The 24623-nt window shown below is 32.8% G+C and overlaps 1 protein-coding gene across 3 annotated transcripts in view; it reads right to left on the bottom strand.

The window, feature by feature from the left end:
- LOC128183353 (uncharacterized) overlaps positions 1-23214 on the bottom strand; it is a 56664-nt gene extending 33450 nt beyond the window's left edge. For 2 of the 3 annotated variants that reach the window (XM_052852332.1, XM_052852331.1), the window contains exons 1-4: positions 9074-9286; positions 2912-3127; positions 1747-1960; positions 940-1155 (exon numbers count right to left, since the gene is read on the bottom strand). The gene's annotated coding sequence lies outside the window, so the exon portion shown is untranslated. Of the gene's footprint in view, positions 1-939; positions 1156-1746; positions 1961-2911; positions 3128-9073; positions 9287-14413; positions 14506-15045; positions 15208-15516; positions 15587-15700; positions 15786-23167 lie in introns of those variants that run through there. The other variant, XR_008243580.1, reaches the window with a different exon arrangement.
- Between the last annotated feature and the right edge of the window lie 1409 nt (positions 23215-24623).

The raw sequence follows: 24623 nt of genomic DNA, 5'->3' as shown, positions 1-24623 counted from the left end.
GAAGGGGGGCATAATAATGTCTTAGATACTAATGTAAGCATTTATTCACACTAAATTGCAAACTCTAGAATGTGTTTCTTGCAGTCAATCTTTTATTTCACTATCTCATATAAAAAAGCAAACAAAAAAGTTGTTTTATAAACGATACTCTGATCCATAAAATAAAAAGTTGGTGTAGCATTCCATCTCAAAGGTAACCTTATTTCTAATAACTCAGTATTTCTAAATGACATTTCTTGAATTTGACAATAGATTATTTCCTATATGAAGATAAAGTTTTTATTGCTAAGTTTTAAGACTACTTTTTGGCAAAAAATAGGGATAAAATTGTATCTAACTAACAGAATGACCCCTAATTCTAGTATGTAGGATGGAGCTTTTTACGTTGGGGAATTACGTTGAATTATTTTATCTTGATGCTGACCAATCATGGATTGTTGGTTTTTTGCTTAATTGTAGGGTTGTAATTTCCTAGATGCGTTGGTTTTCAGTTTTAATAGGGAAAATAACTCTTTTTAAATTTGTTTTGATTTCTAACATGAGTTATCTTTGTGCACCAGTACAAAAACAAGTAATTACGAAATCACGAGATGCGAGAGCTTTAATAAACTTCCAAAATAAATTCGCCAGAAGGCAAAATTAGCTAGCTTAAGTGTGATTTTTTTTCTGAGACTGATTATTTCTTTCAAATATGCCATCGTTTAAGCAGTGGCTAAATACGGGTAGGCCTAAAACCCCATTATCAATGTTGTCCCTGGCCTGTTCGACCCCGAGCATCCTTTAGAACCTCGTGAGGCAGCAATATTTCAAGCTGCCAACGATGCAGTTGAAACAATTAATATACGAAGAAGCAATCCTGCTGCAACACAGTATATGATATATAATTTTTATGTTATTAAGAGACGAATATATCGATACGGTAAAAAAAAACCCACATACTTTTGAATTATTGCTATTTTTTTGTCAAGCAGTTCCTCAATGACGTCGCATATTTCATGATCTCTGCATAATTTATGACGTATGTGTAGTTGCGCACAAGAGTTGCATAATGGTTCTGGATCTTCACAGGTCTTGCAGAAATGTGTTGCCCTGATGTTCAAATTTCCAAAAAGACAAGACTCACACAAAACCTCTAATTGCTTGTATTGGTTTTCTCTAAAAAACAAAAAGTCGATTTTTTTTACCAATGATCTGCTTTTAAATTAGTATTTGAATCTGCATCTCTTGCCAAAAAAGTTCAGCATTTGACTAATAACTGTTATGTCATAACCTTGTGTACTGACTACAGACATAAATGGCAATGGCATTTGTAGGTCGGAAAATAAGATAAAGAAAATATTGTTATGTTATTAATTTCTTTCATTATGATAAACAAGAATAATATTTATGAAGGTAGAAAATTTATGACGGAAGAAAGCAATATCTTTAACATCAGTGTATCTTCAAAGAAAAGGATTTACACATCACGCAGATGTATAAACACCTCGATTTAACCCTTTGCACATCTAAAACTCGTGGTCGACTTGTAATATTCATTTTGGGGTTTTAAATTAAGCGCATATTCTGTTTGTAAATAATGCATTGATAATTGCATTGCGATCGAGTAATAAAACATTATAAGATGTACATGTAGGTACACACAGGTGGGTCCTCAACAGCAAAACACTTTATATTTTTAAAAACTCTGCTGTTAATATAGGGAAAATAAGAAATAAGTTGAATATGGTTCAACCTACAAATACATACTTCTCCTTTACTGCTACTTTTATATCATGTAATTGTTCAATGACGTCACATATTATATGATTTCTGCAAGTTATGACGAAGGTGCTGTTGTGCACATTTGTTGCACAATGGTTCTGGATCTTCGCATGTCTTGCAAAAATGCGTTGCCTTGGATTTTATGTTTTCAAAAACACAGGAATCACAAAAGAATTCACTTTGTTTTGATTCATTTTCTCTGAAGAATATATCAAAAAGTATCTTTTAAGTCACTGATTTGCAAAACAAAATGTTAAAATACGAAAATGATCAGATATAATTCAGCTTTCTTGGGTCCCACGTATACCTTTTAAAGTTTTTTGTAACTTCCTTTTAAATTTTTTTTTGTATCTCATAACGCTTAAACTGAACACTTCCGATTTCCACTTTATAATAGAATTTGATATTTTAATGTATATTGCACAGTTGCAACAATTACGGTCGTAAAAGTCTCCAAGTATATCATTGATTAACCTCTCAGATTTGAATCTTTTAAACTTTCATGCATTCAAGTTTTTCAATCATTCGAATGTTAAATTGTACAACAAAATCTATCCTATTTCTAGGACTTATACAAAAGTTACATATCGTGTATACAATGCAGAAATTAAAGTGTACCAAATGAAAGGAAAATACCATATAAGTGCATAACGATTTTACAGGTTATCTGGGTTTGTTTTTTTTTTTAGATAAAACTACAACCAACCTAATTTTTTCCCTCATTTAAACATTGAAAGGTCTTTTTTAAGAGATGGTATATACCAAGTTTGACAAAAATTTGCAGTGTTAATTTGGAGAAGTTGTCAATTTTAAAAGTGTATAAGGAGATTGATAGACAAAACAGCCAGACGTACAACGCTGAAAATACGAACAGTTAAGCTAAAACGAACGTTAAATTTCAAGCTTTTTGTTATGATATCTAAAATATCTCAAATTTACCTTTCCTTATTTTGCCGACACAAACCGTCATGAAAATTGAGTGATTAAGCTTACAAATTTTACCACACGCCTTTTGTTTTTCATGCAGTTTTAAAAAGTTTTTATGAAAGATAAGACAAACCATTGCATTGGCAAATACCCCGGCACTGTGTTTGACATTACCTTTTTTTTTTTTTTTTTTTTTACAAAATACGATACCTTTAATACTTACTTGGGCTTAAAAGGTACTCTTGTGATGGAGAGTTCAGCCATGTTGTCACATAATTCATGATTTCTGCATAATTTGTGACGAGTATGCTGGACACCACAGTCTGCACATAATGGTTCTGGTACATCGCACGTTTTGCAGAAAAGCGTAGCTTTTGATTTTAGGTCACCATGGAGACAGGGGTCGCAGAATATCTCTTCTTTTTTAAGTTGGTCTTCGCTGAAATTAAAGCAATTGGTTTTTTTATAATCAAAGTTAATAAGCACAAGTTCTTTAATTACACTAATTTATTATCAATTTAATACACATTATTTTTTAAAATCACGTATTACAGGTTTTAACGGTTCATATTGGGTTTAAGATTACATTAAGGGTGTTGTTTACTCAGGGTTTGAGTTCTCGAATTCGGATTGTTATGAAGTTCAATGTCATGAGTAAAATTTGTTCTAAACACAAAAAGTATCTGTGAAATGAATTATTATTGACATAACATTCGATATTTCTACTATATTATGGAATTATGCCAAAACAAAAATAGACTTTTAGCCAAACAGAGGAAATTCGGACTAAATTTTGCAGATTTTGTTTTCTGCTTAAACATTTTTGGAAGTACTCTAATATTTAAAGTTAAGATGTTATATTTTAGTCTATATAATTTTGCATATTTTCTGGTAGTTTTACCTCTTTTATTCATTATAATAACTGTATGGCATGAATTTAAAAAATATTGAAATATGCTTAAAAACGAGAAAAGACACCATAACTCAAAATTTTGATCATTGACCTCATATAAATTATATGCCAACAGAATAAGATCGATATAAGTAGTTTAATACTATAAATGTTTTTGTATTATCATCATTCAATTTTTTGTAAAATTGGATCAAAAATGGGTAGGAATTTGAAAAGTGATAGAGGAAATTCGGACTGGGATATTTATGAAAATTGTGAAGGAAAACTTAATGCTTTGTATGTATTTAGTGTCACTGCCATTCATAAATTTTATTTCATTTTCAAAAGTGTTGAGCAATTTGTATTATTTTCACAATTAAGAAAATCTCAATCATAGTGTAAAATTTTAAGTGATTTTCCTTTAATTTTCCAAAAATATACAAAGGCCATTAACTCAAAAAGTAGGTCATTGACCTACTATTTTGAAAATGAAAAATAACACTACAATAAAAGGTCTATAACACACAGTAGTTGGTTTTTCATTATCATCAGTGGAATTTTTTTTCATCCTGAGTAAACGTCATCCTTAACTTTAGGTGTTTCCCAAATGACGTCATACACTTCATAATGACAGCTTGATTTATCAAAAGAGTCCAGTTTTACATGAAGTGCTTTGGTATCTGTGTTTGTCTTTTAAACATACAATGTCTTAGATTTAAAATATCCATAAAAACAGGCAGTGCATGAAATCTCACTTTGAGAGCATTGTTTTCTTTTAAAGAAAAATTAAACAAAAGGCCAACATGTTACCTGAGTACTATAGTCCATACACAGACATGTCTAGGACTCTCATAAATGCATTTAATCAAGTTTCATTATGGAGTTGAAAAAATAAAATATTGTAATGACGATCATTTCTCCGGCTGAAATCTTTCAAAAAGGACTATGAAAGCTTAAATGTTGGCGGAAAACCACGACCTGATATTAAAAATGTGCAGGGCTCTGATAAGAAATGATTGAATTCCCCATATTTCATAACTTTCAAGATAAGTTTATGTGTATGTTTTCACAGTTAACTAAAACAACCTTCATTCCTCATCCAAGGGGGTGGGGGGGGGGAGAAACTCTCCCAATTTAAATAGGGCCATTAAATGACAAAACAAATATCATTAATATCCCTTCCCATATTCCAGATTTTCAAAATTCAACCACTGTTAATGCATCCTCATCTCGCAGCTATACCAAAACCATTTTATATGTACCGCTAAAATTCGTTATTTTAGCTAGCCAATTATTACTTTACCATTACCATGTCTATTATTAATTTAAAAAGTTTAAAAACTGTGTAGGCTTTTTTGTTTGATTTTTTGTGTATTTTAAAATAATTAACATACTTGTTTACCTCTTGTAACCAACAACGTCTAAATTACACTATTATATTTCTAGTGATTGATTACTAAACATAAACAAGCAAGGAAACATAAATACGTAAATAACAAGTTAGGGAAGATAACTCCTTTTTATTGTTTCACTCCTCCCCCCTTTTTGAACTCTTTCAAACTCCAACACTTTCACAATATCTTAACTTTGATAGACAGATTCACTCTTTCTCTTTCCTGTATATGTGAATTTAATCTTTTCTTTCATTGAAATTCCAGTGCCGAAAAAGATAATAAGACATATACACCCCCACTGTCCCCCAGCCATAACCAACGCCTTGAAGGTGAAATGAAATATAACTAGAAAACGGACCAGTCAGGAAGGGCCCCGCTATGACAATTAATATAGAGAAGTGAAAAAAACTTTGAATTCTATCCTCTTTATATTAACAATGATGAAAAATAAATGCCCGGCATAAGATGTAAAGAACTGCAATATATAGGATCTCATGATTTGTAGTTGGATATGATTTTCATCCAACAATTAAAGTGTTTTTTCTTGAGCCTTAGTGAGGGGATAAAACACACAAGTTGGATAAAAATCATTTTATACTACAAAGCATATGAGATTCTATATATCCCATGTTTTATACACCACAACCAATTTGATTACATTTTAAAAAAAAATATGAAAATTATAAGTAACAACTGTATTTTAAAATTTCAAGATAATTCCTGAATGTCCAAAAACTCTAAATAGTAACCTTGTATCTGCATAAAACAGGGATAACCTCATGTCTTATAGAAAACTAAATTAAATGTGTATTTTAAAAAGATTTATACAGGTGTTTTATAAAATGCAAGCCTTCAGTGAATGCAAATACATTGTATCACCCAGGGTTGACCTCAACTTCAAAACAAACATTAGTTGCAGACAAAGGTATTCATTAATCTTCATATGACAGATAGGGATAAGCCTCTAAATTTTCTGCAGCAGGCAAGATAATTAATCCCAGGGGATTAATTGTTCTGCTCTCTCATCCTTTTCTTCTAAATTTACAATAAGATTTTTTTTCCAGAAATGACAGAATGGGGTTATTATCTGATTAACTGTTAAAATTAACAGCATTAAGGCAGAAAAAAAATTAAAAAATAAAATAGTGAAAAAGGATATCTTAATATATATCTTGATTTTAGAATTCAATAAAATTATCATAAATCATTGTGTACGGTATTTTAACCAAAATAAATTATGAATATTATATTTTAAATCCATATTTCAAAGAATGTACACAATACTACACATCATTCAAAATTGACTTAACTTCAAAACAAAGTTCATTTGCAGACACAGGCAGTGCAGTAATTAATCTCAATGAGACAGATAAATATAAAGCTTTGGATTTTCTTCCTGTGGAAGGTTAATTAATTCCAAAGGACAAATATTGCACAGCCTTCCAAGTATACAATGGTAACATCTCAGCAGTTATCTCTCTTTGCCCACTCATTCTTATGCATACTTAAGGAATCTACCCAACCACCCCAGCTTCAAACCAGAAGACATAGAGAACCAAACTTAGCATCAAAATATGTATTTCTGCCTACTGAACTACCATACCAAATTTGAACTTGATTGGGCAACCATAAAAAAGTTTTTAAGAAAAAAAACCAGAATATTTTTGGGCGGAAGAGTGAAAGACGGACAGACAGACGGACGGACAAACAGAGTGATTACTATAGAGCACCCGCAAATCCTTGCGGGGCCCTAATTAAAGATGACATCTTCATGTATTTCTTCTAAATATGCAGTCAGTTTGTTTTCTATGTCAGTAAACATATTTGTGATCGGCTTCGGTCGAACACAGTTGTGTCCATATGAGGCATCCGTTTTACTTTTTGGACACGCATTGCGCGTCGCACTACTTTATTTACTCTGCAGGGACAGCTTCCTGTAAATCTATATGAATTATGAATATTATATAACATACTAAACAAAAACATTATTTCAATGCATTTGCCTTGTGTTTAGAGCATTTATTTAGTAACGAAGTAATTCAAATAACTTTTTTCCTTTACATGCGTAAGAATTTTAAGGTGGCTCACTACACCTTGAAATATTTTCTCAAATCAGCAGAAAATTGCTTGATTATAATAGATATCATAATGGATAAGAAGTATTTAAGTCAAATAGGCAAAAGAATGTGCAATTTTGGATGAAAAATTACTTTTTCGAAAATTTAATTCAGTAAACATATACAAAAGCTCCAGGCGGATTCGAACTCATGATCTGCAGTTCAGAAGCCCATTACCTTAACCACGGCAGCTGAGCTACGACGATATACAACCGAATCGAAAGATATAATAATTTAACAAAACAGTTAAATCGCCATCTTGTGACGTAGTGCCTTAAAAAGTATAAGTCTGGGTGTAGTGAGGTACCTTAATCGGAAAAACACTTCGCCTACTAAGACAGAACTTTATTCATTTCTTGCTATTTTAGAAACAAACAATACGGTGCGATATACCGTACATCAGTTTTTTCCGCGTCATGTTTTTTCGCGATTCAGAACCTAGAACGGTATATAAAATTTACGCGAAACAAATTTTCACTGTTTCAAAGTCATGGTGAACTTATAATTCAAGATTGTTTAAAGCTGTGAAGTAAGGGGGTAATTATTTTCAGAGACGCAAACAGTCAAAGATAAATAGATCATGTACCGTTACATATACCAGTAGCTTAAGTATGATTATTAGACATCGGTTTACGCAATTAAAGCGACCGTTTTAATTAGCTTGTCAATGTATTATTGAATAAACTACGAGGCTTACATACCTATTATCTGCCGCTTGTCCTCCGATCCTGCAATTTCTACTCTATAAACCTACTGAACACTGTTCATACCTGTTTACTGCATAAGGAAAGAAAGAATTGTCATAAGAACAAGACTTTGTATCAAATTTACGCTGATATATTTTCCGCGATTCAGAAATCGTCGCGAACAAAGCGGAAATTGGATACACGCGGAACCTGATATACGGTATATTATTTATAAAATTTTTTGCATGTGATATTTTGCATTACCTTAACATGAAAATGACCAATGGTATCATATGGCGATCATTCCTTTTAAAATGAATACTTGTTTTAACATGATATATATTTATTCTATATAACCATTTTGGGCACATCCTTCAGCAAGAACCCCTGTCTCTTACATAATATGACTGTTTTGGTCTCGCCTTTAATTCGACATCCCTGCCTTAAGGGACATAGAATATATAATTTTGGTTGAGGGCTTTATTTTTCTTTCTTAAATAATATGCAGTCATTTTTATTCAGTATCAGCAGAAATAAAGAAAAATATGTTTTAACATTGAATGCATTAAAACTATATATCCTTGGGTCAAAGCCCCTACCTCTAAAAACAGGCAATCCATAATTTTGGTAGAGGGCTTTCTAGACTATAAAATTTGGAATTCAGTTTTTCTGACAGTTTATGAGAGTAGAGAAGATTTTTAAACATTATATGCATCAACACTCTATGGCTATATTGGCCCGCCCTAGGGCCTGAACCTCTGACCGAGGGGTCATGAATTTCACAATTTAGGTAAAGAAGTTCGTGAAAATCATAACTGTGCATTTAGTCCCCCCCCCCCCCCCCACATGTGTAGAGGTAAAGATGAAGATTTTCTAAAATTTCACACATTTTACTATATGGCCATTTTGTCCCCACCCTAGGGCCTGAACCCCTGACTCATGAGCCATGAATTTCACAAATTTGGTAGAGGGCTAAATGGACATCATAACCATGCATTTTTGAAAATTTGCTTTTTTTTTTACACATTCAAATTCCTCTCACCATAGAAATGCTTCACACAAAAAATGGTACATATAGCAATTGACTTAAAAATGTAAAATTGTTGACGAACGACGCACGACGACGGACAAAGACCAATTGCCATAGGTCACCTAAGTGACTCAGGTGACATAAAAAGTAATACTACATGTGCTTAAACTACATGTATTTGAGTGGAATATGTATATACATGTGACATTGCCAAACAGCTCTCACGTTTAATTTCAAATCAAGACTAGACAATAACAAGCACATACGTTTTGTCTGAAGTGATATTTGGGATTTCTTGGAGGCCAACACACATTTCAGGGTGACTGCTCATTAAATAAGGTAATTTGTTCTGTTGTGGAATATTTTCATATGATGTTTCAGCCATATGATTACTTCTGCAAAACGTGATATCGTCACTTTGTTTATTTCCATGTAGACATTCCTGTGGTTCAGATAAAACCTCTTTCCTTAAACCAAATTCAAAAGACTTATTTGCACTATTAACCCTGACGTATTAACCTTGAATATAAAGTAATATTTTATATTCATATTGCATAACAACATACAAGAACTTCGCAGAACTAAAAGTATATACTATTATTACATTTGTCTAAAACCATTTTGTACTAGTTATATTTTCAATGTATACGGTCAATTCTACTAGATCCGCCTGAAAAATATTTTTATGAACTCTGCAGCAATAAAGATTAGTAGAGTATTTATATATTTATGTATATTTATGTCTTTGTGTACATACTTTTCAAACAAAATAACATATAGGAGTTCATATTTATTGCTTTTGGCAGCGTTTTTGGCCAGTTTCGGGCGGAGACAAGATAGTTCAAGAAATGTTTACATCTTTAAATGCACAAGATGGTCGCACATCCTCCTTAACTGTATTCCACCAGTACATGTATCTCAAACGATTGTGTAGTGAGCGACCAGCGCGCTAGGTTTCGTTTGTCTTCGAAGGCAAGTATATGACCGAGTGGTTAGCGCGATGGCCTCTCACTGCTCACTGAGAATGGGTTTAAGAGGTCGTGAGTTCAAGCCCCGGTCGGGGCTTAGGTTGAAGTCCAATTAAATGAATTATTCTGTGCTATATATATATATATAATATATATATATATATATATATAGTTAAATCCAAAAAATATCGCAGTGTCCGGTTTTATATATAGAAAATTTGAAAAACGAAAGACAACACAGAGTAAAACGTTAGCGCTTTCATTCAATCTTCAGACGTTTTTAAAATAACAATTACGTTACTTGGTGACGTCTACAATACAATGACGTCATAGTTAAAGTTAACGTAGTAGAGGGATATTTCCGCGTAATCTATAGGGTAATTCAATGAAATATATACACAATACATAAAAAAGTTAAATTATAGCAGTCTGTTGAGGCAAGGTTTTAAAGTTTGAATAAAATGTTTTTCTTTTTCTCTTCTTTCCGTTGCACTCTCTGTAAAAAGTTTATAAAATGGAAACACTTTAAATTGCCCGCCTCCGCATACATCGATGTGCTCGCTGAGTTTTATTTTCCGGTACTCTGGGTCTTTAATTTGCTGTTTATGCACCCGGATTCTTGTTCTTAATGTTGTCCCAGTTTCGCCGATATAAAATTTGTTGCAACCATCACATATAATGGTATATATTAAATTTTTGGAATGACATGACATGTCCGAATTTATGTGGAATTGTTTTCCTCTGAAGTCAACCGAGCTGCCTTGTTTTAAAAACGGACACGTGCCGCATCGTATGTCTCCACATTTAGATACCGTTTTTATTGACGTATTAATTGTAGATGGACAGAGTATTCTCTTAAGGTTCTTTGGTTGCCTTTTACTGTTAGTAAACTTGAGTTTGGTTAAAACGCGAGCCATATCTTCATCTGTTTTGAGAACTCCGTTGAGATGATTGACCACTGGAGCTATATTCGGGTTCCTAGGGTTATGGGTAGTAACAAGCGGTAATATTTTGGTTTCCTTGTTGTTCTGTAAGATTGGATTAATAAGATCCTGTCTATCTATTCCTTTGGCCTTCATTATTCCGTCGTTGATAAGGTTGATAGGGTAATGCTGGTCAGTTAAAAATTGTTTTAATTCGTTGAGACGCTGATTTCTTGTTTCCTCATCACTGACTATAGTACATATTCTCCTGGCAAGGTTGTAAGGGATGAAAAAGGTTGTAAGGGTTGAAAAATATTCTTAATGATCTAGATCCAGATATTAAATTCACATTAGAAAAAAGTTCCACAAAAATTCCGTTTTTAGATGTTCTAGTCAAAAAGGAGAACGATAAAATTTCTACAGATATCTTCTACAAGAGTACAGATACTCATCAATATTTGCATTTTGGATCGTCCCATCCACGACATATAAAGAGGGCCATCCCTTACAACCTTGCCAGGAGAATATGTACTATAGTCAGTGATGAGGAAACAAGAAATCAGCGTCTCAACGAATTAAAACAATTTTTAACTGACCAGCATTACCCTATCAACCTTATCAACGACGGAATAATGAAGGCCAAAGGAATAGATAGACAGGATCTTATTAATCCAATCTTACAGAACAACAAGGAAACCAAAATATTACCGCTTGTTACTACCCATAACCCTAGGAACCCGAATATAGCTCCAGTGGTCAATCATCTCAACGGAGTTCTCAAAACAGATGAAGATATGGCTCGCGTTTTAACCAAACTCAAGTTTACTAACAGTAAAAGGCAACCAAAGAACCTTAAGAGAATACTCTGTCCATCTACAATTAATACGTCAATAAAAACGGTATCTAAATGTGGAGACATACGATGCGGCACGTGTCCGTTTTTAAAACAAGGCAGCTCGGTTGACTTCAGAGGAAAACAATTCCACATAAATTCGGACATGTCATGTCATTCCAAAAATTTAATATATACCATTATATGTGATGGTTGCAACAAATTTTATATCGGCGAAACTGGGACAACATTAAGAACAAGAATCCGGGTGCATAAACAGCAAATTAAAGACCCAGAGTACCGGAAAATAAAACTCAGCGAGCACATCGATGTATGCGGAGGCGGGCAATTTAAAGTGTTTCCATTTTATAAACTTTTTACAGAGAGTGCAACGGAAAGAAGAGAAAAAGAAAAACATTTTATTCAAACTTTAAAACCTTGCCTCAACAGACTGCTATAATTTAACTTTTTTATGTATTGTGTATATATTTCATTGAATTACCCTATAGATTACGCGGAAATATCCCTCTACTACGTTAACTTTAACTATGACGTCATTGTATTGTAGACGTCACCAAGTAACGTAATTGTTATTTTAAAAACGTCTGAAGATTGAATGAAAGCGCTAACGTTTTACTCTGTGTTGTCTTTCGTTTTTCAAATTTTCTATATATATATATATATATATATATATATATATATATATATATATATATATACACGTAACACCTACGACTGGCACATCAAATGCCAGTTTGTTTTACGTTGCACCTGCAATCGCTTCAATGCGATTTTTAACGCTACGAGCAGCCACGGGAGCCACGACTGGAAAAATGCATAGCGCATGCACGATCACCATACACGTAAGGTCAGTTGTGACTGCATAAGGTTTTGTTGTTTTCTCTTTGTGAAAAAATGGGGTATTGTAAAGATTCTGTAAACGTTTAAGTACTTTAAAGCGTATGTACACGTTCTTTAAAACGAAAATTCCAACATATTTTGTTGATATACTCTGGCTGTATTTCACACCATCATTAAAACTAAAGAAATCTTTAAAATGACCAGTTCAATGACAGGCGGAAAACGTTTTATATAGAACAGAAAATTTACCACCTGTTTGAAATCTATTGTATGAGTATATTGTGATCAAATAGGAGTGCTCATATCAAGATGGATCTGATCACACTTGATTGTATTTCATATTTTAGGAATGATTCCTTATTACGTATATTTATATGATGTTCAATAATTGTTTGATTAACTAGAGATGTTTGTAAAACACTTATGCCCCCTTCCCTTGGAAACATCTGCAAAAAATATGATCGAAAACTACAAATAATTGAAATTTTTTGAAGTCCAAGCCACATTACTCTGACAAAAAATGCTTGATCCTACCCAAAATTAAACTGGACCTAGATGTCATTATGATAAACCTGTATACCAAATTTCATTACAATACGTGCCTCCTTTTTGAAAAAAAAAATGAACGGAAACTCCATATAATTCGAATTTTTCTATATCCAAGGGCTATAACTCTGTCGAAAATTGCTCGATCATATCAAAACTCGAACTTGTCTTAGGTATCATTATGATAAATCTGTATACTAAATTTCGTTTCAATATGTGCATCCTCTGCGAAGAAAATGAACAAAACTGTAAATAATTGGTTTTTTTATGCCCAAGGGCCATAACTCTGTCGAAAATTGCTCCGTCGTACTTAACATCGAACTTGACCTAGATATTTTCATGATAAACCTGTATACTAAATTTCATTTCAATATGTTCATCCTTTGCAAAGAAAATGAACGGAAGCTGCAATTAACTGGAATTTTTTTTTTACGTACAAGGGCCATAACTCTGTCGAAAACTGCTCCGTCGTACCCAATATCAAACTTGACTTAGGTGTTATCATGGTAAACCTCTATACCAACTTTCATTTCCATATATTTACATTCACTTTCTTTCCTCCCATTAAATTGCATTGATAGATTTGAGTGATATTTATGCATAACACAGAAGACCCAATCACCAAATCTGGTGCGTATGAATACATTCAGTCTTCCTTCAGAACATGACTGACTCTCCTCCCGACTTCAAACCGGATCACGACATGATAATATACTTGGGCTGATTAATATTTCATGGATGTAAATATATTTTAAAGATTTAAATGAATTCAATTGATTAATTTCTTAGTATACCAAAAATAAACTCATCTAATTACAGAATGAAAAATAAAATTGTGTTATTAGAATTTAAAAGGCTGTGCACTATTTTTGTCAGCATAATTGGGCTGTTCCAATGTTTCTTCCGTTAATTGCGCATTACTCGTTGTATAAGGCCGAAATTTTTTTAAATAAATCATATCTCCGGAAAAAGAACAAATGTTAAAAAACGTAAATATAAGCATTGAATCATTATTTTTTGAAAGATGTGGTCTCATAACTGCAACGGTGTGTGCAAACAAACTGAATCACGCGCTAGCGCGCGTGATTCAATTTGCATGCACACACCGTTGCAGTTATGAGACTACATCTTTCAAAAAATAATGATTCAATGCTTAAATGTTCATCCTCTGCAAAGTAAATGAACGGATGCTGTTGGTGGACCGACCAACCGACCGACAACAGCAACAAAGCAATATGCCCTCACTTCTACGAAAGGGGGCATACATATTTAGACAGTTATTGATGAAATGTTTGGAATCTACATTTACAAAAGCGATTTGGAATACAAGTGTTAACATCGACAAAGACACTGAAAAAATGTATCATTTTCATCTTTAGATTAAATCTGTTTATAATACATTTATCATGAGTTATCACCAGTTTCATAAAGAAGTTGATTTTATCAGTGCATCTGTTTTTAAGAAAGATTACTTGCCTATTTTCTTTTACGTCAGCAGAATTGTTATTCTCAATGCAGGTATCAGCATTGCAACTTTCTTCGTCGGGGATAATTGTGTTGCTCATGTGCTTGAGAATAAATTAAAAATGACATTTTATGTAAAATCAACTTATTTATAAATTTAGCTAAATCAATGTTTTACAATAAATGTGCATTTAGGTGGTATCAAAAAGGACATTTTATGTGAAATTCCATTTATTTATAAAGTTAGCTATATCAACGTTTTACAAATAATATGCATTTAGGTGGTATGGGACATTTGTCGATATATTGATGTGGATGTACATTGCAATTAAAATACTTTCACCGGTTTAGAATTTTAAAATTTTACAATATTTGACCCCAAAAAAATGTTTGGAAAGGTAAAAATAATAAAAGTCCCTGCTGGATTCGAACTCTTGACCTATAGCTACAGATCCATTGCGAAGGCTCTAACCCAATGCGAAGGCTCTAACCCATTGCTCGGCGCTGTAAGGTAACAATTTTGGGAAAGAAAAAAAAATATACTTGATGTTATTGTTCATTTCCATAGGAAATGCGTCACAATATTAAGGTGGCCCATACCACCCGAATCAATGAAAAAAACAATGAGCATTAGTGGAACATACAGATGGGTCGTTGAAATCAGAATCTTGTATTGGCTCACTAACAGTATCTTCACTTTTCCCAATAGTCGCCTCATTGTATTGTTGGTAAAAAACAGCATTAGTTGACGATTCTTCTGGAATTTCTAAAGGGTTATTCTCATCAGGGGACAAGCTTTTTACTACCTGCAAGGCATAATCATTTAAATTTTTTTTTCATATTACAAGAAACTTAAAACAAAAAGCCGAACGAGATTTTATTTCGCGGTTTATATTACCGAGTAATAATTTTCACGATAAGTCTCGGTGAAGGTAATCGTTAGATTTTGGTAATTTCAATAATCTCTAACTATCTAAGTGCAACAAATAATAATCAATATACAGTTTAATGTTTCCAGTTAAAATTATATTTTGTAATAGCAAAAAGCTTAGATGAGTCTAGAGTTTAATTCATTTCTTCTCTATATAATCTTTTTACATGTTGAATTTACTTACCTCTTTATCCTCAGTAGAGAAATGGGGATAATATGCAGATGTTTCATTTTCTTTCGTTTCGTCATCCAAGCTAAAGCAAACTTAGAGGATTACTTTTACATATTTTAAATACCTACTAACATAGATTATCTTTATTTTAGGAATGAAATTGGGATGAATTGAAAATAAAATACGCGAAACTTACGCAATAGTTTCCTCTTTGGAGTCCACCATTATTAGATCTTATAAGCTTTGCATGCATAAAATGGTTCATCTGTTTATTTTGTAAACTGCAATATACATGTATAAGCGGTATTTCCATCAAAAAATCATTTTAAGAATAACATTTCTATAAGAATATACAGTACAATCTATGGATCCTGGCACACATAGTCACATTCATTTTCTTTTCTTTATGATACAAATAGCGTAAAAAGCAAAAATGGTTCCTTAATTTTGGTTGTAAAAGGTATCCATTACCATAACAAATGGTTTAAAGCTGACATTAATTCATAAAAGCATTTGACTGCCATATTAGTTTCGATCGCCCATCTACTGCCACTGTAGTATATTTTCCAGCTGAGAAAGTTACAGTCGGTTGCTTTTCGAGGCATTCAGGTTGTAGGACTTTTAAATGCATGAACTACACATTGTAGTAAAATGTTTGTGATTAAGAGTAAAGGAAACTACAATCAATAAAACACAAAATATATTTATTCTTTGAAAAAATTTCCAAGTTATCCGTATTATTTTGCACAGATAGTGCTGCCTTACTTTGCATGGACATCGAACATCATACAGACGTTTGCATCTTTTTGGAAACACCGGCGGCATTACATCAAACACAGCAGATGAATGATATAAACCAATAAGAAAGGAACATCGTTTCCATCGGTTTCTAAGAAACGGTCCGTTTCTAAAATCCATGCGATAATAGAAATTGCTCGATCTGCCACAGTGTGTGGTTTGCGCATGTGCGATGTTATAACATACATTACAATTATCAAGGATTTTTTTTAAGTATCTGTGCCTGGATTTCAGCCTATATCTTGTTTCGTCTTAATTCATTGGATATTCCTTGCCTGTGCGATGGTTGTCATAATATTTTTATTCAAAACGCGTTTCTACAAGTCTTGATCGTTTCGTCCAGTGCAACGTGTTCGAGTGTATGAAATACCTACATTTTGTAAATGCAGTGAAGCATAAATATCTAGGCCTTATGTATGGGGTGTGTAGCGATGAGCAGAAGAATACAAATCGACAACTAATATGGCGGTAGTCGGAAATAAAAGTGAAATAATGTGTATCTATGAATTCTTGTTTTCCCTTGGACTGAAATGTCACATTTTCATTGGTTTAAACGTAGCACGTGATTGCCTCATATATCTCTATATTTGTTCTGTGAGGATTAATATTAGGCAATATGGCCGTCATTGGTCAACGCTTCGCTTACTCATTTCGACATTTCATAGTATTTAATACATAAACCGCATGCCGTAAGTTCTTTAGGGATTTGGATTAGTTGCCCTTTGAAATTCTTTAAAATTAGAGTAGTTGCCCTTAGAATATTGACGTCACATTGTTTTGTCTAGAGCAGAACAAAATGGCAGCGTCGAAATTTGCTCAAATCTCTGCAGAGAAAAGGGAGAAAACATTTAAAATTGAATAGCAACAAAACATTGTAGGTAAACATGGGTAAGCAAAGATTTTTAAAGAGTATTTGAAAGGTGAGATTGAAAATTTTGAAGAGTTTAAATGAGTTAAATTGGACGAGATGTTAGGCATCTTGTACATGGCTGTGCCATGATCATCGCTATTTGTGAATAAATATGTCGCTTAATAGTCCTCGGGAAAACAAAACACTTATTAGGTTAGTTACTGACTCACTACGGAAATATATTGGGTTGATCAATCTCATAGACGGCTCGGCTTCGCCTCGCCATCTATGAGATTGATCAACCCAATATATTTCCGTAGTGAGTCAGTAACTAACCTAATAAGTAATAATGTCAGCTTTAACATGAAACAATGGCAAATTCTACCCACTCAGTGTCCCATTAGTTTACGCAGTTAGATATAAAAACAACATTCTTTCCTATGATGTTAATTTAAAGTTTATATAAAATGTTGGATTACTTGTATGGAATTACCATGGAATATTGAAAAACGCGGAAAATTTTCAAAGTGTTCGACGTACAAGCTTGGTTCTCGTTTCTAAATAACCTAACGCACATTTGGTTTCGATTAATGCTTTTACAAACAAATATCATAAAGTAAATTGACACCCTTCAAAAGATAATTTAACAAGAGAAAAGCTGTAAATGTGACAGCAAACGGGTTTTCTCTTGTGTGAAGAGTATCCATAATCCATGTAACTGTCAACCCTGAATTGATAGACGCAATCCATCCAGAGAAATGGAATACCCTATATACATGTACAATATTCTGCGTGAAAATGACTAAGTTCAATTAACAGCTGATATTTTTTTTGACATAAATTATCAAAATCCAAATCAAAGTAATATGCAAAGCTCTGATATATGTACAGATGATCTGCAAAACCACAACTTCGAAGGATTTATCCGTACAATAGGGGTATCCTTTTGGCAGCCGCCCGCCTGCCATTTACATCATTTCAATATCCGGATATTCGTGATCTTGATCGTGAAGTAATTCAGAAATTCAGATGTATTATATGATTGTCAAAAGTCAGATCATCATATACTTAAATGCCAAGATACATCCAATTGTATACATTACGTTGAATCTCATTGCAACTTTATGAAACACGCATTACTGCTTGCAATATTTGAATTACATTTGTCACTCAATTGTTATATTTTATATTGGTTGATTTTAATTCTATTACTTTCAAATCAATCATACTGATCATGACAAGCAAACATGACGCCCATAGGCCACATTGCTCACCAAAGCAGCAGATGTTGTACCCCTATCGAAGTTTTTAATATGACAATACATAAATATACAATGTACAAAAATATTATATATGATAAATACGATTTGTAGCATCGCGGTTCTTGGAAAGAATTTTAAACATTTTTCTCGTGCATTTATATGCTAAACTTTGAACCCATACTGGGCCACAGTATTGTGTAGGGGTCATGAATTGAAGAGAGAGAATCAAAACTGTTGATGATGCTTACATTGTAATATCACAAAATGAAATCTTGTAGTTATTGAGAAAAAGATTTTAAAACTTTTTCGCTTCATATTTCTATATTTAACTTTTAACCCTCCTGTGGCCCCAGTTTTGGCCTTTGAACAATTTAGAGTCTTCGCATTCCGACAATACTTACATAGCAATATCACAAATTGTAGCAATAAAGCTCTTTAGAAAAACATTTTGAAAAACATTCCCTATATTTCTGTGTTGAACTTATAGCCCCTCTTGATGAGACCCACGTATTGAACCGGGGTCATAATTTACCATTTTAGAGTATTTAGTATATATATTTTAGATGTAAATATTGATATTCTTTATGCAGTGGTTCTTAAAAAGACGGGTTTTTAAGACCCCCCACCATTCTTTACATTCTTTCCGGATAATCCCCATTATAAAAACGAACCTCGTAAGTTGTTAAAACTTATGTTCGAACCATTTATATAATATGTTTATGCAATAAAATATGTTCAAACCAAAATCGACTCTGCCCTTAATTCAAACGAAAAAAAACAACCCTTAGATTGGTTACGGTATATATATAATGACACCCCTTCCTCCAAGTTTTATACATAAAAAAATTAAGAAACGGACAGGTGGTGGATCAAATAAACTCACTTAAAACCTTCGCTTTGGTTGAAGTGAATTACAAAATGATAAGCAAATGATATCAATAATATCATGTAGCATTTTAAGGCTAAAGTCAAACTTTTATTTTATGCCATTGATCGTAATGTGAACGTGTTAATGTGCTTATAACGGACTAGTTTAAATGTCTTGAGCACCGAGAGCCTGAGCCGTAAAACATGCTACAAATTGATATGGATTAAAAATATATAGACTTAAGGAGGCCGATTTGGTTTTTTTTGCGGAAAAACTACAATAGCATAATTCTTTATTTTTTAACCATATGTAATTTAAACCAACTCTAGTTTATTTGCGAAGGTTCATGAAAATCGACCGTCTGGTTCTTTTTAGGGACCATCTCAAAATAGATGTACATTTACTATAGGAATATATATATAGGAAACTGTCATTTTCCGCACATCAAAGCAGTTTTTAAAAAATACTACAATAGCTTTTTTTCTCAAATTGTTATATATGATTAGTAATATCATTTCCTACCTTATATGTAAACAAGTGAAAAGCTGTCAATGTGACAGCAAACCGGGTTTTCTTTTATGAAAACTGTATCCATAATCCATGTCAACCCTTATCCAGTGAAATGGAGTACCCTACATGTATATGCAACATTTTGCCAAAAAATGACTAAGTTCAAAAGCTAGTATTTTTTTCATAAATTATCGGAAATCAAAATCCTAGCAATATGCACACCTCTGATATACGTACAATTGATCTGCAAAAGAACAACTTCCTATCTTGAGAACTGTAGGAGGAGTTATCCGTACAATGAGGGTACCCTATATGCAATATTTTGCCAAAAAATGACTAAGTTCAAAAGCTGGTATTTTTTCGATAAATTATCGGAAATCAAAATCCTAGCAATATGCACACCTCTGATATATGTACAATTGATCTGCAAAAGAACAACTTCCTATCTTGAGAACTGTAGGAGGAGTTATCCGTACAATGAGGGTACCCTATATGCAATATTTTGCCAAAAAATAACTAAGTTGAAAAGCTGGTATTTTTTCGATAAATTATCGGAAATCAAAATCCTAGCAATATGCACACCTCTGATATATGTACAATTGATCTGCAAAAGAACAACTTCCTATCTTGAGAACTGTAGGAGGAGTTATCCGTACAATGAGGGTACCCTATATGCAATATTTTGCCAAAAAATGACTAAGTTCAAAAGCTGGTATTTTTTTGATAAATTATCGGAAATCAAAATCCTAGCAATATGCACACCTCTGATATATGTACAATTGATCTGCAAAAGAACAACTTCCTATTTTGAAAACTGTAGGAGGAGTTATCCGTACAATGAGGGTACCCTATATGCAATATTTTGCCAAAAAATGACTAAGTTCAAAAGCTGGTATTTTTTCGATAAATTATCGGAAATCAAAATCCTAGCAATATGCACACCTCTGATATATGTACAATTGATCTGCAAAAGAACAACTTCCTATCTTGAGAACTGTAGGAGGAGTTATCCGTACAATGAGGGTACCCTATATGCAATATTTTGCCAAAAAATGACTAAGTTCAAAAGCTGGTATTTTTTTGATAAATTATCGGAAATCAAAATCCTAGCAATATGCACACCTCTGATATATGTACAATTGATCTGCAAAAGAACAACTTCCTATTTTGAAAACTGTAGGAGGAGTTATCCGTACAATGAGGGTACCCTTTTGGCAGCCGCCCGCCCGCCCGCCATCCGCCCGCCATTTTCACCATTTTAATAACCGGATTTTTCCGTTGGAAAACCCGGTTAAAAACACAAAATTCTACCGTCTGGTTTTTAGTGGGGGCCATCTCAAAATATTAAAATGCACCAAATTTTGCTATATATTTGGATCATCACGAATGATGATTGGTATAGTGGATTCATTCCAAAAATGAGGAAAATGTCCTCAAGGATAGCATCATTCTGTATATAAAATTTCAACAGCGTACAATTTTTACTTTTTCTTTTATGTTATTTCCTATAACGTACTCCTACAAAGCTTCATTTTATCATAACGTCATAAAAGCGCAATGGCAATGCTCCCCTACCGCACAACGTAAAAATCGTGTTAAAATAAAAATTTCCTTTAACAATCTAAATATTTTTACCTGTATTTTGTTTATTGTGTTCAATTTTATAAAATATCGAAAAAAATTCATAAGAAGTATTAATCAACTGTATTATATTAGAATGCGCAAAAACATGCGCAATGCAAACTAAAGTCGGCCTCCTTAAAGATAGTTAAAATCCTTACAATTTTTTTTCCATTAGTATCTCTCTTTCATAGGTGTTATATATATATATATATATATATATATATATATATATATATATATATATATATATATATATATATATATATATATATAACACGAAAATGATTTTTAAAAAGTCTTTGGAATAAAAGCTTTATCCATAGTTACATGAAAATTGTTACGTGAGCAGATGATTCTTTAATTACAATTTCTCTTCAATAATTCATAAGGAGTATTGAGAACGTGCTTTCAAAACGTATTCGTTTAATGTGAAATGAAGCAACTCATCAGACATGGCCTGTGGATAATGACTCTTAATGTTAGGTGGCCGCCTTATTGGCTAACAGCTTCCAAGTAAAAACGGAAATGACTAATTGACCGCAGGGGGAGCGCGGTTAAATACGGGATACGCGTTGACGGTACTGTGAAAATGGTACTTTTATTAACGTATTTACTACAGGAAATAATGCTTAATGAGTTATTACCTTAAAATTTAAATACAGCTGTATCAAATTATAAGAATGTGTGTACGCAAAGTACATGTACATATAGGCCCAAAGCAGCATTTTGTAATGGATCCAATTCATTATGGACATGAAGTTCAATATACACTGAATAGCTGCTTATGCAATATTATGACATTAACAAAGACTTTATAGTACAATAGTATGTCCTAAGTTATTGATTCCATCACCTTTTGATGATTTTTAATAAAAATACACATACTCGAGAAAGAAATGCTGTTGAAATCGATAAAAAGGAAAATGTCCAAGATGTCTTCAATGACAAATTATCATTTTTCACTCATAAAAGTTCACAGGCCGGAACGAAAACAAATTTCTTACGGAGATTTATAATGGGAAATGTGTACACCTTTTCTCCATGCGGAAGTACTCGGGACACCTCGAACAATTTTTCAACATTATCATCCTAGCTTATCAATGGCTGATGCAATGCAAAATCCCCGTAGATTTTCTATTTTGGGATGTGTATTGAAACCTGAAACGGTAGACGGGGCGTTTCAAAACAGATAATTTGGACATTTTTCATATTAGTTGATAAACGTAGTTTGAACTCAAAGGTATTTTGAATTATCAGAATATCAAGCGAAAAGAGGTGGAAGCAAAAACTCGGGACAGAGTATAGTTTTATAACTAAATGTATTATATACAACTGTAGACATATAAAAACTATAAACATATATATACAAAACCACGTGCTTTCATATCAACTAATGATGCAAACGTAGTCGACCTGCATACTCAAAACCATGTGATTAGAACATTCAAAGCTGTTAAACAAAAAAATTATTGCAACTAGATCTTGATTGACGAAGGGGTGTTTAAACACCGACAAAAAGCTCGTAAGTTCAAACGCAAGTTCAAAATCACTGGAATAATGGAGAGTGGGACGTCGGTTAATTACTGCAGTAAGGTTCTAATCGATAACAATCAAACTCAAATTTAACTCTTCAAATTCATACGTGAACAATAATACACTTTATACAGTACTTCTTATGCTAAGACATCAGATACGAAATAAAATCAATGAAACTTCTGTGTATTTATCTAATTTGAATACTTATCATATTACCTTTGTCAGGTTGGCAACAGACATTCCATATGCATTGACGCAATATGACGTGTCATTTCTTTAATGCGCATGTCTATTTTTTTTCTTGGTAATTAAATCAAAAGTGAAACTTCGAGCAAGCATTTTTTAAAAACAACGTTGCATTTCTAATAAAGTAGGAAAGGCCAGAAGGCTCATAATGCCAATTCGGTGTGTTTTTTATGTTAATTTTTTTTTACTCAGGTCATCTTTCAAATGGAAAAGGATCCATTCCCAGGATATATGTGTAATTTATATCCTATGTTCAGCTTTATAAGCTTTACCACCAAACTGTTTATTTAACAGCTTTAACGTTATACGCTTAATTTTGACAGCATCGTTGGATACCCACGGGTGATCGCGTTTTTAAAAGACGCGATCACCCGTGGGTATCCGACAATTGTTTTGACAGCAGCGCCGATTAAAGCAATAACCCCCCAGAATGTTCAGAGGTCTCATTCGGTGTGTTTATTGATTTTAATTTTTTTTTTTAAATGTTATTGTCACGGGCACTTTTAAATTGGACATGACTGCTATTAGCAATCCTTCTTTTTGGGAGACTAATTATGGATACTATTTATTCAATAGACCATTTTTTTATTAAATAAAATCGACATAAAAAAGAAAAATGAAATATTTGACTTAGAATATATTAATAGGGAAAATATGCATCGTTCAGATCATCTTACAAATATAAAAAGGAAAAGGATCCATGCCCTAGGTATCTGTGTATTTTATTTTCTATGCTAGTTTACATGTAGGCCTATATCACCAAACTGTTTATTTTGCAGCGTTCAATTTTGACAGCTACCCCAAATACAGCAACATCCTCCTCACTGAAAGAGTAACCTAAACAAAGTGTTAAACAATCAATGACAGTTATAATGAAAAGTCTTTCTTATCAGTCAGCACATCTAAAAAGTCTGTCTTTATCAATCAGTGCAGATATACAAGGAAAAAAGTTTGATCTTTACAAGTAGTTCTACACACCATATCAATGTTAATTCAAATTTTTGAACGCTTCAAAGCTACATTTTTTATTGCTATAAATCCAATATATATTATGTACATGCGTTAAGTCCTATATTGATCTTCTGATAAACAGGGGTGATCTAGTTGTAACTTATCAATGTGATTAATCGGACAGCCTTATGACCAGGAAGTTGAAATACTGAAAATGCAGTTTCCTTCATAAAATTTAATTTTTTCAGTGTCTTTGCCTGTTATAACGCTACGAATCGATTTTGTACTATACAACCCAATGAATTTAAATGACGTGTTGTTTGGGCGCAAGCGGGGTTTGTATAATTGATATTCTAAAGTTTAATCGTACTCTTTGCTGAAAATTATATAAATATAAGTGATATAAGAAATTATTCTTTGAATATTATAAGGGTATAATTTCGGTCGAGGTGTGATCAAATCTACATGTAGTATC

Source organism: Crassostrea angulata, chromosome 5 (assembly GCF_025612915.1).
Source record: "Crassostrea angulata isolate pt1a10 chromosome 5, ASM2561291v2, whole genome shotgun sequence".
NCBI lineage: Eukaryota > Metazoa > Mollusca > Bivalvia > Ostreida > Ostreidae > Magallana > Magallana angulata.
The sequence above is the reverse complement of the archived record's forward strand: the minus strand, read 5'-3'. Positions and strand labels throughout refer to the sequence as shown.